At 39.9% G+C, this 16,834-nt stretch overlaps 1 pseudogene; it reads right to left on the bottom strand.

Annotated features, from left to right (window-relative positions):
• Positions 1-9,680: 9,680 nt before the first annotated feature.
• Positions 9,681-12,370, bottom strand: LOC141504686 (heterogeneous nuclear ribonucleoprotein H-like; annotated as a pseudogene).
• Positions 12,371-16,834: the final 4,464 nt, after the last annotated feature.

Raw genomic sequence — 16,834 nt, 5'->3', positions numbered from 1 at the left:
GAGGAACTGGTCCCCAACCAGCCAAGGTTGACCTAGAGGTTCTGACCTAATACAACTGAGTTTGTGCAATTAGGTTAATGCATAGTACCCCACATGTCCCCTATGTCAATTGGGGTTAATGCATATAACATGTGTCATATGATCAAGGTGGGGGATCATATTAGAAATATGTCATGGGATGGGCGATTTCTTAGATTGTTACTCAAATGATGAGAGCCTATGAAAATTCAAGTGGGAGGGGAAAGAATTTCCAAAACTGTAATACCAGACATTACTGTACCTCGGTATGCCTTACCTTAAGGAGTACCCATGTCTTGTAAGATCTGTGAATAAAAAGTTCAATTCTTCTCTCACTCTAGCAGATTACTCTTATTGATAACATGGAGCTAATGGGTGCACCCCCATGCTTCTGAAGGTTGAAAGACCTAATGTTGAGTGGTTTGCCAATTATACATTACTGTAATTATGTGAATTCTTGCTCTACTATTTTGCTCACCCCAGCTAGATAGCTCATGTCCCCATGACAAGGAACATCTGGACTTTAAACCCCTCCTGGGTAGTTTCTCAGGTCCCTCTTGTAACTCTAACAATCCCTGTTGCTGGACCTTGGAAAAAAATAAGAAACATGAAGAATGTCTCTTGTTCCTGAGTGTACCATTTCCTTTCTCCTGATCACTCACAGTCAGCTCCCTAGTCCCATAGCTGGATTCCCTGCAGTCTTTAGTGGGTGGATGGATGCTCTGAGACCAAAGCCAGAGTCCTCCTTGTACAGCCTGACCTGAGAGTGAATCCTATAAGCAAAAACTACAAGGACAACTCACAGCCTTTAATTGCAGTAGAGTTTTGGTGCTCTCAACAATACTTGGAATCAAGGTAGCAAAGGAAAGAAGATTCTGGGATTCCAAGCTCTCCAGATTTATTCAATAAACAAGATAAAAATGTGCATTGGGCTGAATGTGGAATCACAAAAATAAACAAGAATGGGGCAGTGGTTCTCCTGAGACAAGTGGAGAAGGTGGGATGATAGGATGGAAGTTAAGCCCTAATGAAGTATAAGCACCTCCAGACAAGCTCCTTTTAAAAAGCAAGAGCTGAGTTCCCAGGGCAGCTAGGTTGGGAGGTAGCCTCTGCCTCAGTCAGGAGTTGCCATCTTCTGGACAGTGTGGAGAGTAGGGACTCTGAGTGGGGAGAGAGAGGGAACCTCTGCCAGTAAGGTAAGCCAAGCCCAGTTGTGCTGCCAAGATATAGTCCTAGGTGAGATGGAACTAGCACACACCTGGTGAGGCATGGGGCCAATATGGCAGTGGACACTTGCAGGAGAAATTTTGTTCTCAATTCCAGACCAGAAGAGATCTAAAGGTAATAATAGCCTATGGGGCTATGTAAGAACCCTAGCTGTGGCTTGGAGGGGGGGAAGGACTGCAGAGGTTGATCCCAGGACAAGGTTCAAAAAAAATAAGAAGGACCTGAGGCCAGAGGCACCATCCCCCACACCTCAGAACTAAAAGGTATTACAAATTAATAATTTTTAAATGAACAGGCAAAGGAAAAAGAACTCAAGCATAGGCAGTAGCTATGGGAATAGAATATGGGGAAAAGAGAAGAATAGAGGAGACCAGAGTTTATCTTCAAAAAAAAGCAAAAATATCCCTCTCCTAAAGAGCATTGCCCCAAAAGAATTCATAGAAGAACTCAAAGAAGCCTTTAATTATCAAATAAGAAAGATTAATGAAAACTTATAAAGAAAAATAAGAACAATTCAAGAAAATGACAAGAGATTTCTTCAAGAAAATTAGAGATATCACTGGAAATTTTAATGCAAAAATTAGAGATGTCCACTTGTCTTTTTCTGATGAAGCATATATATATATATATATATATATAATATATATATATATAATATATATGTATATATATAGTGTGTGTGTGTGTATATATGTTTATATATATATAATATATATAATATATATGTATGTATGTATATATATGTAGAATCCCAGAAACCAGCAAGAAGAGAAAAGATGTTGTTTTTAAATAAGTAATGTAAAATAGAAAAATAGAATGTAAAAGACAAGAGATTTCTTCAAGAAAATTAGAAATATCACTGGAAATTTTAATGCAAAAATGGGCATGCTAAAAGCCAGAAAAACCCCAACAACCCCAAGATCAAAACACTAAGATATAAAAGGAGAATAGTGAAAGGCCTTCCTGTGAAGCCTCAAATGTGAATGTGAACAGTTCTGGAGCCCAGATAATTTAAGAAATATTGAGCTATGGAAAGCTACAATCAGAAAAAGAGCATGGACCACATTATTCAGGAAGTTATCATGGAAAGCTATTCTAGAAAGAAAATAAAATAGTCCTTTAAAGAATCCATGGATCATCCCCAGAAAGATATTCCCAAATAAAAACTCCAAGGAATATTATAGTCAAATTTCAGAATTCTCAATTAAAGGAGAAAACACTGCAAACATTCAAAAAGAAGCAACTTCATTATCAGGAAGCCAAAGTCAGGATTATGCTGTATCTATCAGCTTCATCATTAAAGGACGATCAGAGAGTATGGAATATTATATTCTGAAGGCTAATGGAGCTTGGATTATAACCAAGAGTCAATTATCCTGCAAAATTTTTTCCAGGGGGAAACAGATTTTCAATGAAATAGAGGCTTTTCAAACTTAACTGATAAGAACTGAACAGAAAATTTGATCTTCAAATACAAGACTCAAGAAATATATAAAAAGATAAACAAAAAAAGGAAAAAATATTACTCAATAATAATATTAAACTACATGGCAAAACAATACTTGTAACTCTTGAGAATTGTGTTTCTCTTAGGAGATTTGAAAGGAGCATGCTTAGAGAGTAAGTGTCTAAATCAATTATAATGTGATGATACTTTAACTCTTGAGGTTTGTGTTTCTTTTAAAAAAACTATTTTTATTTATTTAAGGCAAGGGGATTAAGTGATTTGCCCCAAGTCATACAACTAGGCAGTTATTAAGTGTCTGAGACCAGATTTAAACTCAGGTTCTTCTGATTCCAGGGCTGGTGCTCTATCCACTGTGCCACCTAGCTGCCCCCAAGGTTTGTATTTCTATTGGCATAGTTGGAGGGAATGTACTTGGAAAAAGGAAGTGGGTAAAAAATTGATTATAATTTGATGATGATTATTGTATTTGAGAATTGTATTTCCAATGTGACAGTTGAGAAAAGGGTACTTGGACAGAGGGTATACATCTGAAGTGATTTGGATGTGATAAAGCTTATAAATCTATCAAGTGACAAGAGTACATGTGTAGAAGACAGGTATAAAACAATTAAGACTTAATAAAATGGATTATACTAAGAAGGATGAGGCATTAGAGAATGAATGACACCACATGAAAAGACATAAAGGACCTATTTATAGTAAAGTGAAAGAAGGGAGGGTGTGAACTGAGTAAATTTTAATCTAAATAGATGTGGCTTAAGGAGAAATAGCATAAATTCTCAATTGGTTGTAGAAATTTATTCTATGAAGTGACTAGGGGTAGGGAAAATAAAGAGAAGGAAAGATTGCCAAAAGGGCAATGTAAAGTTAAAGCAAAAGTTTAAAAACTGTAAAGTTAAAGGGGAAAGGGAGAAGAAAAGGGTAAAAGGGATGACAGATGGGAAGGCAGATTGAGAAAGGCAGCAGTTAGTAGCAAAACTTTGGTGAGGAGGGATAAAAGGAAAGGAGAGAGAAAAGTAAAGAGGCATATGATAAAAGAAAATGATCCATATTGAAGAGTTGTGGGAAAACTGGAAAACTAAAATATTGCTGGTAGAGTTGTGAACTGATTCAATCATTCTGAAGTGGACTTTGGAACTACACCAAAATGGCATTAAGAGTGTATACCTTTTTTTTAAATTAATTAAATTTATTTTTTATTCTCATTTTGTACAACTGTTTTTTTACATTAATAAAATATTCTTGTTTACAAGTAAACAAAATACCCCTCCTCCCCCATGAATATAGATAGACTTGCTTGGGCGAAAAAAGTAAAGGGGATAGAAAAAAATTAAAATTAAAAAAAAATAATAGTAATAATTGTAGGGATGGCCAGGTGGCACAATGGACGAAGCACCAGCCCTGGAGCCACAAGCACCCGAGTCCATATCCAGCCTTGTAAACCCAATAATCACCCAGCCATGTGACATGCAAGCCACCCGATCCCCACTGCCCTGCAAAAACCAAAAAGAAGGAAAAAAAAAGACCCAAAATAAAATAAAATAGTAATAATAATAGGGGTGGCTGGGTGGCAGACAGAGCTTTGGCCCTTGAGCCAGGAGCACCTGGGTCCAAATCCGGCCCCAGACACCCAAAGATCACCCTGCTATGTGGCCCCAGGCAGGCCACCCAGCCCCACTTGCCCTGCACCCTCCCCCAAATAATAATAACAAAAAATGTGCTTCAGTCTTTGTTCCAACACCAACAACTCTGTCATGGGTGGATCACATTCTTTATGGTAAGTCCATCACAAAAGTTACTTCCATATTTTTCCAATGTTGCCATTGCTGATCGCAACTCCCTTTCTTATTTCTCCACTACCATGTACTATATTTTCTCTCTCTTTTCACTCCAACTCTGCTGTAGGGTCGCTGAGTGGCGCAGCAGACAGATCCCTGGTCCTGGGGCCAAGAAGCCCTGAGGCCCCATACCACCCCTTAGGCCCAGAATCCACCTGGCCCTATAGTCCTGGGCAGGCCTTCCAATCCCAGCCCCTTGCAAGAAGTAAAAAAGAAAATGTGTTATGTCTGACCAGTCTCCCCCCATGGTCCATCCTCTCCTCCTTTATTCACATCCCCACCCCTTCCCCCTGCTCCCCCCTCCTTCTTACTCCAGATGTCTATACCCCATTGAGTATATATGCTGTTTCCTCTCCTAGCCATCTCTGATGAGAGCAAAGCTTCCCTCATTCCCCCTTGCCTCCCCCTTCTATATCATTGCAGTAGCTCATTGTAATAAAAAATCTTATTATGTGAAATATCTTGGACTATTCCCCCTCTCCTTTTTTCTTTCTCCCATTCCATTTCCCTTTTTTTCTATTGACTCCATTTTTACACCATATTTTATCTTCGAATTTAGCTTTCTCCTGTGCTTCAACTATAAAAGCTCCCTCTACCTGCTCTATTAACTGAGAAGGTTCATATGAGTATTATCAGTGTCATTTTTCTATACAGGAATACATGCAGTTCATCATCATTAAGTCCCTCATCTTTCCCCCCTCTCCTCCACTCTCTATGCTTCACCTGAGTCCTGTATCTGAAGATCAAACCTTCTGTTCAGATCTGGCTATTCCAAAAGGAACATTTGAAATTCCCCTGGTTCATTGAAAGTCCATCTTTTTCCCTGGAAGAGGACATTCAGCTTTGCTGGGTAGTTCATTCTTGGCTGCATTCTAAGCTCTTTTGCCTTCTGGTATATTCTATGCCAAGTCCTACGAGCTTTTAATGTAGTTGCTGCTAAGTCCTGTGTGATCCTGACTGCAGCTCCACGATATTTGAACTGTGTCCTTCTGGCTGCTTGTAATATTTTCTCTTTGACTTGGGAGCTCTGGAACTTGGCTATAGTATTCCTAGGGGTTGGTTTTTTGGGATCTCTTTCTCAGGGGGGATCAGTGGGTTCTCTCCATTTCTATTTTGCCCTCTGCTTCTAGAATATCAGGGCAATTTTCCTGTAGTAATTCTTTGAAAATGATGTCAAGGCTCTTTTCCTGATCATGACTTTCAGGTATTCCAAAAATTTTTAAATTATCTTTCCTAAGTCTGTTTTCCATATCAGTTGTTTTTTCAATGAGATGTTTCACATTTTCTTCTAATTTTTCATTTTTTTGGTTTTGAAGTATTGATTCCTGATTTCTGGTAAATTCAACAATCTCCCTGAATTCTATTCTTTGTCTGAAGGATTTGTTCTCCTCAGAGTTTTCTTATCTCTTTTTCCATCTGGCCAATTTTGCTTTTTAAAACATTCTTCTCCTCAATAACTTTTTGAACTGTTTTATCCATTTGACCTAAGCTGGTTTTTAGCATGCTATTTTCTTCAGCATTTTTTTTGGATTTCCTTGACTAAGCTGCTGACTTCATTTTCATGTTTTTCCTGCATCTCTCTCCTTTCTTTTCCCAGTTTTTCTTCCAACTCCCTCATTTGATTTTCAAAGTCTTTTTTGAGCTTTGTCATAGCCTGAGCCCAATTTCTGTTTTTCTTGGAGTTTTTAGATGCAGGATCTTGTGCTTCCTCATCTTCAGACTGACTGTTTTGATACTTCTTGGGCTCATTTGCAAAATATTTCTCAATAGTCTTCCTCTTATTTCTCTGCTTGCTCATTTTCCCAGCCTGGGCCTGGTGTTGGGGGGTGCTTCCTGAGCTTTTGGGACACTCCCACAAGGGTCTCAGTGTGTGAGGCTCTGTCCTCCCTCCTGGTCTGTGAATGACCATAAGGGCCCCCCTCTGCCATGGGGCCGAGGTGGGGGGGGGCCTGTTGTTCTATGGGGGGGGCCTAGACTGCGATCAGGATCTGAATGTGTTCAGAGCCCCAGAGTCCTGTTCCAGGGGCAGAGGACAGAGCTCAGCAGTCTCTCTCTCTTCACTCCCCTCCCTCAGCTCAATGGGCTCATGACCTGGAGGCTCCTGCTTAGGGGCTCCACCTGCTTCTGTTTCCAGGTCTGGGCTGCCAAAAGACCAAGCTGCTCGCTGTGTGCCCTGAGGGCTGGGCTCCATGTGCTCACTCTGGCAGAGGTCCCCTGCTGTTCCCCCACTTTGTGCCGGGTGCTCCCCGGGGTGCAGCTCAGGAGACTCCCCTGCTGCTGTAAGCTGAGACTCCCAGTGCCCTGGGGCTGCCTCCGGGAGGCTGAAGTTCTTTCACTCTGGCTGCCGCCCCTCCGACCTTTCTGCTCTTTTCCAGGTTACCTTGAGTAGGAGAACTGCCTCAATGGGTCCCTTTGTGGGTTCTGTCTCTCGAAAGTTTAGTTAGAGTCTTTAGTTTCACGTTTTATCAGAGAGCTCCTAAGACTCGATCCCTTCATGTCGCCATCTTGGCTCCACCCCCTCAAGTGTATACCTTTTGATCCAGTAATACAATACTAGGGCTGTTTCCTAAAGAGATCATAAAAATGGGGAGAAACCAACATGGACAAAAATTGTCAAGTGTCTTAGGCTAGTTTCAAACTCCCATCCTTCTGACTCTAAGTCCAGTGCTCTATCCACTGCACCACCTAAGCTGCCCTTGCACTTGTAAATTGTACATCTGTTATCTAGTAAGGCAGGAGTAGGGGAAGCTAGGGGAAGAATTTGGAACTCAAAGTTATAAAAATTTATGTTAAAATTATTTTACATGTGTCTGTGGGGAAATCAAATGCTAATTAAACTAAAAAAATAGATTTATTGGACTCCAAATGGGATGTGAGGGAATATATTGTCAGACATGGACAATATAGTGGCTTGTTCAGCTTAACTGTAATTTCTTGTGGAAAGAAGGGATTTGGGTGGGTCATTGAGAGGTGACAGTAAAGAAAAAAATGAACAATTATAAGTATGAAAAATTCATAATTGAAAAACATTAAGTTTAGAAACAATTGCATTATTAATACATTAATAATTGATGGCTATTTAGACACACACAATTATGCCCCCCCAACACCAATTCATCAATAAAACAACTCTTCTTAGGCCATGTTACTACTTGAAAATCTCGGCTATAGGTGCCCAGAAGAGTGAATATTAATTTGTAAGAGTGATTTTGAGGGCTCATACTCCTTACAAACAGCCTCAATTTACTAAAAGCCTTCATTCAAGCAGAAAAATAAGAAGAGTTACTACAAAACATTCCCAGCAAAAGCCTGGAGCTCCCACATACAGCACAGCAAAAAAGTTGGACTCAAAAGTGAATACAGTAGAAGTGAGGCCCTAGATAGAGAATTTATATGATGATATTGACAGCAGAAATCCTTTCTCCCTTTGGTTGCCCCTATACACACGTCTCCATTATACCTCTCTTTCTAGATGCTTCTCTCAATCTGTCATTAGGATATCTCTCTGCTACAATAGTGGACAGACAATTCCTCTGCCTTCAGCTTGATGCCAAATGATGTTTCTAAATGTACAAAAGCACAGACCTCTAAACCTCTCAATACTCTACCATCTTGGGTGAATTTTTTGTTCTAAGATGAGAATAGAATCAACAAAAAGAGAAAGAGGCAGTCATCTAATCCTAGCTGTCATGGTCAAAAGGGAAATAAAGAAGACAGCCCACTTTCTCCTAGTTTACTTTCCTGAGACAACTAAAAGATACTCTACCAAATTCGTAGTGGACCTTTGTATGTGCATCAAGTTCTGCCCTAGTGGTCTCTCTGTCTTTAGTCCTTTCAGTTAAGCAGACAATTGGATCTCCTCATCACTCAGACAATATAAGCCCTCAGTCATACATGGACAGAAATAAACACAGGAAATTTCATGTCATGGGGAGTATCTGTATTAGCTCCTAAGAAAGGAAAACTGAGTGTGCCCAATATCTGTTATAGTAATGTAAGGACTAATCAATCTCTTATCATCAAGGTATCTACCTTACATTTCAACTATTGTCAAATTCTTCTCATTCTCCCTGCTGCCATCTTTCCCTTCCATTAAATTCATATAGTCACAAACTCTCAAACATTTACAATTGAAGCAGGGAACCTTTGGGAAGAGATAAATGTTATAATCTTTTCATATTGGAAATAAATTTTGTAATTTTTTTCCTATACTATAAAAGTGTTTTTTTCCTTTCTGTGTTAGTTTTTCTCAACTCCCATTTCTGTCCAGAGAGACCTGCTATGTGTTCCCATGTCCTTGTGAATCCTAAACCACTTTGGACTTAATCATAGCTATGTGCTTGACCTTGGTCCCAAACCCTCACCTATATGTAGGCATGGTACTCATATACAATACCAGTAAAACACCACTGATGTATTCCTTGATCTTGCAGAATACACTCAGACACCAAGCTTTTGCCACTCCTTTCACGTTGTCCCCATTCTTTCCACCAATGAAATATGGCTCTCCGGCACCCCCAGAGGGGGGACATCTGCAACTGAATGTCCAATGTCCATCTTACACTTATCATGTCTTAAACAGTGCCAATCTCCTTCCCTCTAAATGTTCTCTTCTCCTACTTTCCCTATTACTAGAAGAACACCACCATCCTCCCAGTCCCTCAGGTTCACTATCTAGGAGTCAACCTGGATCCCTCACTCTCTTTTCATTCTGTTGCTAATCTCCATCTACCCTCATAGATTTTGGTTGTTCATAGTTGTCTTTCTGTATTTTACCCATTAAACTAGAATCTTCATCACAGCTATTCTAGAAAGAAAATAAAATAGTCCTTTAAAGAATCCATGGATCATCCCCAGAAAGATATCCCCAAATAAAAACTCCAAGGAATATTATAGTCAAATTTCAGAATTCTCAATTAAAGGAGAAAATACTGCAAACATTCAAAAAGAAGCAACTTCATTATCAGGAAGCCAAAGTCAGGGTTATGCTGTACCTATCAGCTTCATCATTAAAGGACAATCAGAGAGTATGGAATATGATATTCTTGGCATCCCTCCCATTATAGTTACTCCCATAGATACATGACTCCTGCTACTGTTGGAGCCACTCTTCATCATTCCTTGGCTCCTTATGCAATGTTTGGTTGAAAATCATAGGAGCTTTCCTGTAAAACTTTGTCAGATCCACTTATACTTCCTTGATCACTGATGCCTTCTCCATGAGATCGATAATGTTGTTTATCCTTCATTCTTGAAGAATATCATAGGGGCAGCTAGGTGGGGCAGTGGTTAGAGCACTGGCCCTGGAGTCAGGAGTACTTGGGGTCAAATCCAGTCTCAGACACTTAATAATTACCTAGCCATGTGGCCTTAGCAAACCACTTAACCCCATTGCCTTGCAAAAACCTAAAAAAAAAAAAGAATATCATGACATCAGGGAGATGATGCCATGACAAGCACATATATTGGATTTGAGTTGGGGGAGGGCTAGGTCAAGTCACCAGCCTCATTTTCTCTTCCAGAACCATCTGGGTTCAGTGGCCAGATAGGAATCAGGACAACTGGAGAGGGCCCTGAATGCCAGGCAATTAGGGTGAAATGACTTGCTCAAGATCACGTAGCTAGTTAGCTTCAAGTGTCTGAGACCAGATTCAAACTCCTGTCCTCCTGCCTCCAGTGCTCTCCCTACTGTGCCACCCAGCTGCTCCAGCTTTTTCCATAACCCCTACTTAGCTTCTGGATAACTGAACCACTGTAAATGGACTTGCTTTGACAAGCCTATGCCTCAATTCATTTGGCTACAATAAGCACTGCTGCTTACTCCTGCTGTGGAATTTAAGAATAGTTCTACATATCCGGGATGTATATTTGTTTTGTCTTTTGCCATAGCTTCCACAACCTCTTCATGAGTAGAAATTCAACATTTGCTTCTCCTGTCACTCTGCTGTTAGGTACAAATTCAATGTGGACTCAAATGTGATTGAGTGGTGAGAAAAAATTGGAAATATCATTTTCATTAGCTCTATAAGGTAGTCCTCGCAGGGCCACACAATAGCCTGTTGTACTCTGAAAAGTGGACCCACTATCTCTATATCTGTGAGCAAATATTCCCCCCAAATCTATCTGATTCACTTCTGATCCAAAGTCATATCATTATATCCATTGTAATCATCACAGACTACATACCTTCCACCTTAAGGTTCTCACCTCATTCTTTCTTTTTTTTATTAACTAATGAACTTTTTTCCCAATTTATGTAAAGATAGTAATCAAAATTAATTTCTGTAGAGTTTCTCCCTTCCTTGGCCCTGCTAGCAAATCATGCTACAATCACGTTACACCTCTTTCTATATTAATCATGATATGAAAGAAGAATCAGAACAAAAGGGAAAAACCATGATAAAGAAAAAACAAAAAATATATTTTAAAAAGTGAAAAAAGGATGCTTTGATCTATACTTGCAATGATGAATTTGTGGGCCTTAGATGACTCCCATTTGACTGTAGCAAGGTAGAGGTTTTTCCATTTTTTCAGGGTTAGAAATTGTATCAAATGGAATAGCATTGCTGATGGACTTCCAGAAGAGAACAGTGGAAGCCTTCAGGTAGTTTGCTTCACAGGAAACAGATGAAAATTCTAAACATAAGGAAAGAATAGGGAATCGGTATGTTAAAATCTTCAAGGACAAGTGGGAGAAGTCCATACTCATTGTGATCCTCCTCAAAAGCTAATGGCTATACAGTGGTCAGGTTCTTAGGACAGACTTGGAGCTGACAAGAGTCTATAACAGCATTGGTAGAGGAACTGGGTTTGAAAGAATGATGTGCATGCACAATCATGTTGCACCTCTTTCTATATAAGTCATGCTATGAAAGAAGAATCAGAACAAAAGGGAAAAACCATGAGAAAGAAAAACAAAAAGACATTTTAAAAAGTGGAAAAAGGATGTTTTGATTTATATTCAGATTCCAAAGTTATTTTTCTCGATGTGCCTTTTCCATCACATGTCTTTTAGAATTGTCTTTAATCATCACATTGTTAAGAAGAGGTAAGGCTACTGCAGTTGATCATTATACAGTGTTGCTGTTACTGTGTATAAGGTTCTCCTGGTTCTGCTCAGAGTACACAGCAACAGTTCATGTAAATCTTTCCAGATTATTCTGAAATCAAACAAAAAGAAGCCAAGGTCAACTCATGATTTCTTATAGCAATAATATTCATATTGCACAATTTGTTCAACCATTCCCCAATTGATCACATCATTCTTTCAAACCCAATTCCTCTACCAATGCTTTTAAAGACTCTGCCAATTCCAAGTCTGTCACAAGGACCTGGCCACTGTATAGCTATTAGCTTTTGAGGAGGACCACAATGGGTATGGACTTTCCCACCTGCCCTTGAAGATTTCAATACACCTACTTCTTATTCTTTCCTTATGTTTCTTTAGAATTTTCATCTACTTCCTGTGAAACTAGTTACCTGAAGGCTTCCACTGTGTGCTCTGGAAGTCCATCAGCAATGTTATTCCATTTGACACAATTTCTAACCCTGAAAAAAAAGCTGAAAAACCTCTACCTTGCTACAGCCAAATGGGAGTCATCTAAGGCCCACAAAGCCACCACTGAAAGTATCAGTCCTGTTTGTCCCAGAATACTTCTACACCCAAATCATTTCAAAGTTATTTGACTTTAATGATTCAACAGATCTATATCCCACAGTTTCTCTTTTCTTTTCTCAAGTTCAATTTGACTTCATCTTCTGATTCAAGTTCCATAAATGTTTCTTCATTGGATCTGCCTTCTCAAGTATAGGGCCCCATTTTGAATTTTTTTATTCTGAGAAGAATCATTGGACTTCAATAGCCGAGAAGAAGGGCAAGCCCTTTAACCATGAAGACTCTCCACCTTTAGTGCTCAACATGATCTTATTCAGTTAGTGGATGTAACTGGATACTTGACTTTGGCATGTCTACAAAGACATAATCACACCTTAAATTTTCTAAGCAACTTAAAGAATTTGCTATTCTTCATATCACATTTGCGAAAAAAGTCAGAGTACGTGAATTCATTTTGAAAGAAAGGGAGCCTGAGTCCAAATGAAGCATGAAAACAGTAACAAAAAGGAGAGAAACACTTAAGCAGTATCTGTTCCATTACTTTTGGTTCTTTTCATCATTGGTCAAAATAGAGGTATTTCTAAAATTATTCTATTGCCCCCCCACCTTAAAGGGAACTTCCAAACACCTATTTATTTTTAATTTTCAAAATAAAGGATGTTTAGAGCTCATTATTTGAAATGAGGTGAGCAAAACCAAATTGTTATTGAATGAGAGATCTAGGAATCTTTAGGTAACAGATCTCTCAAGTCCTTATCCAATGTATTTCCCATTATTTCTGTTTCTTTCCAACATGTGTTTCTCATATATTTTTATTCTTTGTTTTTGTCTTTGTTTCTGCTTTTTTCTTTCAGGTTCCATCCACCCTCCTTTATTTTTCTTTTCCTAAAGATCATGTCAAAACCAGGAGAATCAAAGGGTTATAAATGAGTCATCCCTATTTGCTTTCACCATATCCTCAACTGATTTTTTTAAAAAATTAATCATATATTACTTGCTGATAACCTTTATTCTGGCACTCCGTTAATCTCATATTTAAGAAATTGGAATTTGATCATACTCATCAAGAACCACTCTCGATTACTCCCTACGTATTTTTTCCCTTTGGGAGGACAGCATGAGGTAACTTGCAATTTTATTAATATAGTGAATTCTTGATAAAGAAACCCCATCTATCAATGAAAGATGATCAAATTCCATGCAGTTTATAGTCTGATATTTTCCTGGATCTCTGAGAGGTTCAATGATTTTCTTAGGGTCACACACAGTATTTTTCTGAAAATGGATTTGAATCCAGGATGGCATGAATCCAAAGTCATCCTTTATGTCCTTTATAGTACTTCTGATGGCAGCAAAGAAAAGTATGGGGGCAGCCTAGAACACAGTAACAAAGTCCCCATCATCATGCCAGTTTTGTCTACAGCAAAGACTATGTCAAACTCCAAGAAAGAAAAACACACTCTTTGCTACTCTCTTCACAACATGGAAGCTAATTTTCAGCTCAGTCACTGAAAAAGTCAGTGAAAAGCTACGCTGAAAAGGTGTACCAGGAGGTTAGAAAAGTTGTAGGACAGAACAAAAAGAAGGTAGATGTTCAGAAAGACTTGTGTAGCAAGATAGAAGAATTTCAGGTTCCATTTTTCAGGTAGCTGTTCCCAAGTCCTTTTTATTAGTATGCAATGGAACTAAATTGAGATCTGATGAAGGCTTCCCTGGGTCTCCTTTATCATCTGCTCAGTTTTTCTCATTTCATTTGGGTGACTTGGAAGATGCCTTTATGTGTCCCAAGCTCCCACATGACTGCCAGATATGAAAGATGAGGAATTCAGACATGACTTTATGAGTGGAGCCAGAGCAATGCCCCACATGCAATTCCTTTCTTGTCCCTTGACTTTATGGGCCTTGCTGGGGGCCACTCGGGGCCACTATCTACTGCCTGTAGGAAAGCCAAGGAAGCCATTGTACACTTAGATACTAGGGACCATCAATGACTAGCAGAATTGATGGGGAGCTCACTTGGGACATTTCCATGGAGGGCTTTCTCAAGATTCATTCTCTCACTCCACCTTTTCTTTTGTTCCCTAGTTGTGAACTGAGTGGAAGGGGAGTCTGTTCCACTAGGGAAGGCAGGACCAAGGCCTGAACTATGCCTTCTTAAGGCAGTTTTTGAGGTCATGAAAAACACTGGGAAATGACAAGAGCCCAGCCACATCTTAAACAAAATCACCAAAATTTGAATGTGGCCAAATTCTATACAAAAATACATCTCCAAGGAAGAAATGAGAAGACATCCCTACCCTCTCACTTTGCAGAAGTGGAAGCTTCTTGGTACTGATATTTTGTTATGTTGATCAGTTTTCACTGATTTTTGTGTTCTCCTTTTATGAGATTGACCAAAAGGACTGTTAATCTGACAAGAATCCCTGGGAGAAGAGAAGAGTAGAGGAAGACTGAGTGAAATTTTACGAGTAGAGGAACATTACACTTGAATAAAATTGGCTTTATAAACACTAAAAATAGAGACAATACTAAAACACTCATGATGAGAAATTCCATTTTCATGTAGAAACTGAAGGATGAACTGTCAATGCAGAAAACACAGTATTTTCACTTTTGGTAATTGGTTTTAGTTTTTGTTTGCTTTGTTTCTTATTATATTTCATCCTTTTACTGAGACTTCTTTCATAGCATACCTAATATGGAAACCAGCGTGGTATGACTGTACATATATAACTTACATCACATTAATTGTCATTTGGGGGAGGTGCCAAGTTGAACAATTTTGGGGGTAGGAGAGAAGGGTGGCCTGGAGACAGTTTTCAAAAAAAGCATATTGAAAACTATGTTTACACATAAATAGAAAAGTATCTATTAATAAGAATTCAAAACTCAACTAAAAACCCAAACATTTCAACATCAGTTGTTCACCGTATGAGCACTTGTATTTTTCTGGACTCCTCTGCTTCACAACAAAAACAGGGCCATGTCCCTCACCTCCACCTAGCAGTTCCAGATCCAGGGGTGGAGTACAATATTAATATTTGTGTAATCCCTGTATAAAAGGGGCCCTTGACACTTTTATGGGCCCTGAGAAACTCCTTAGAAATACAAATTTGGCTAGGTGCCTTTGGGTCTGAGAACATTGTGACAGGACCCAAATATTGACCCTGGGCTCACAAAATATACCAAAAATTTGTCTGAGACTCTCAAAATGCTCTTGTTAACCTAATCCTTTTTTGCTTTATCAGTAAAATTCCTGCTTCTTCCCAAAACTGCCTCCCCCTTCCCCAGATGCAGCTGGAACAGTGGGATAGTAAACTTCACTGGTCTCCCTTTGTCACAGGAAACATGTGAAGACATAAAGCAAGAGCCTGACCTGCTTTTGCCTTTTACTAGCCTCCCATCTATACTAGGCCATATGTTTGCATATGTTTGTAATAGTCTGTCAAGGAAATATATCTAACTACTATCTTTGCTTCTGTGTACTGCTTGCTCACAATACCCCCCCGCACCACCAAATACTATAAAAATCTTGTTCTCTGGGGCTGTGTGATTTGAGATATAACTCCACACAGGTAATAAATCTCCAGTCCCAATACCTTGGTCTCTGTCTTGCTTTTTTGGGTACAACAGGGACCGGACAAGGCCGTGGGGTCTCTTCTGTGCAAGTTGCCTCCTCTCTGCCCCGATCACTTCTGGCACAAATCAGTGCAGCTGCCGCTGTCTGACAGCTCTGTCATCCTAGTGTGGGAAAGGAAGCTGCAGCAGCTTTGAGGGGGTTTGATCCTACAAGCTTTCAGCCTCCTTCCAAGTCATTGGGGAGTGGAGGGGCCCCAAGGCACTGTTAAAAAGGGCCTTTCTCAATGGAATACCCCCTGACAGATCCCCTTGAGGCAGCTCTTTTCAGAGCTACCACACACACTCTGGTTCAAATGATGGATGGAAAGATGGGCAATGCAGCTGCTCTCCAACTTGCCAAAGAACAAGGGCTCCCCTCCATTCTCCATTCTGAGGTCCTTTACTCAACATGCAACACAGGCCACCTCCCCTCCCAGTATCCTTCTGCTGCTCTCCAACCTCTGCCACCACCCCTCACCCCATCCTCTTCTCCCTTGTCACTCACTGCATGCCACATGGGCAGAGTGTCTTTAATTGTAGATGTGGCTTCAGGGCTGGCCATTGGCAGTCAACAGACTAGGACAATTTTGAGGTGGACTCCACTGAGAACCATGAATCTTTGTTGTCTTTCTGACAACATGTTCCCACTGCCCAGGAAACAGAGGCAGTTAATGGTCCAGAGGCAGCAATCCACAGGGCTCTGCCACTTCCTTGCTTGATTGCCCCCCTCCCCTTTGGCTAAAGAAGGAAGGTGAAGGCACACCTCCACAACATTCCACACCAAACACCCCAGATCCCCAAAAGATCTTATGACCTGTCAGGTTTCTGCCCATTCTTTTTGTTTCTGAAATCAAACCACTCTACCTGGCCTATTTGGTCCAAAACCAGTCTCCCCTGAAGTCAGGTATGCTAAAGACACCAAGACTGACTTCCACACCAGAGAAAACATCCTGTCTCCAATAGCCCTGCCCTGGACCTTGCTGGCCCCAATAATCCCAGAGACTGAGGCAAGAAGGAAACACTGTCAGACAACTTCAGACTAAGTAGAAA

This window comes from Macrotis lagotis, chromosome 1 (genome assembly GCF_037893015.1).
Source record: "Macrotis lagotis isolate mMagLag1 chromosome 1, bilby.v1.9.chrom.fasta, whole genome shotgun sequence".
Classification (NCBI taxonomy): Eukaryota; Metazoa; Chordata; class Mammalia; order Peramelemorphia; family Peramelidae; genus Macrotis; species Macrotis lagotis.
Note: the sequence above shows the minus strand (reverse complement) of the source record. Positions and strands in the feature narration are given on the sequence as shown.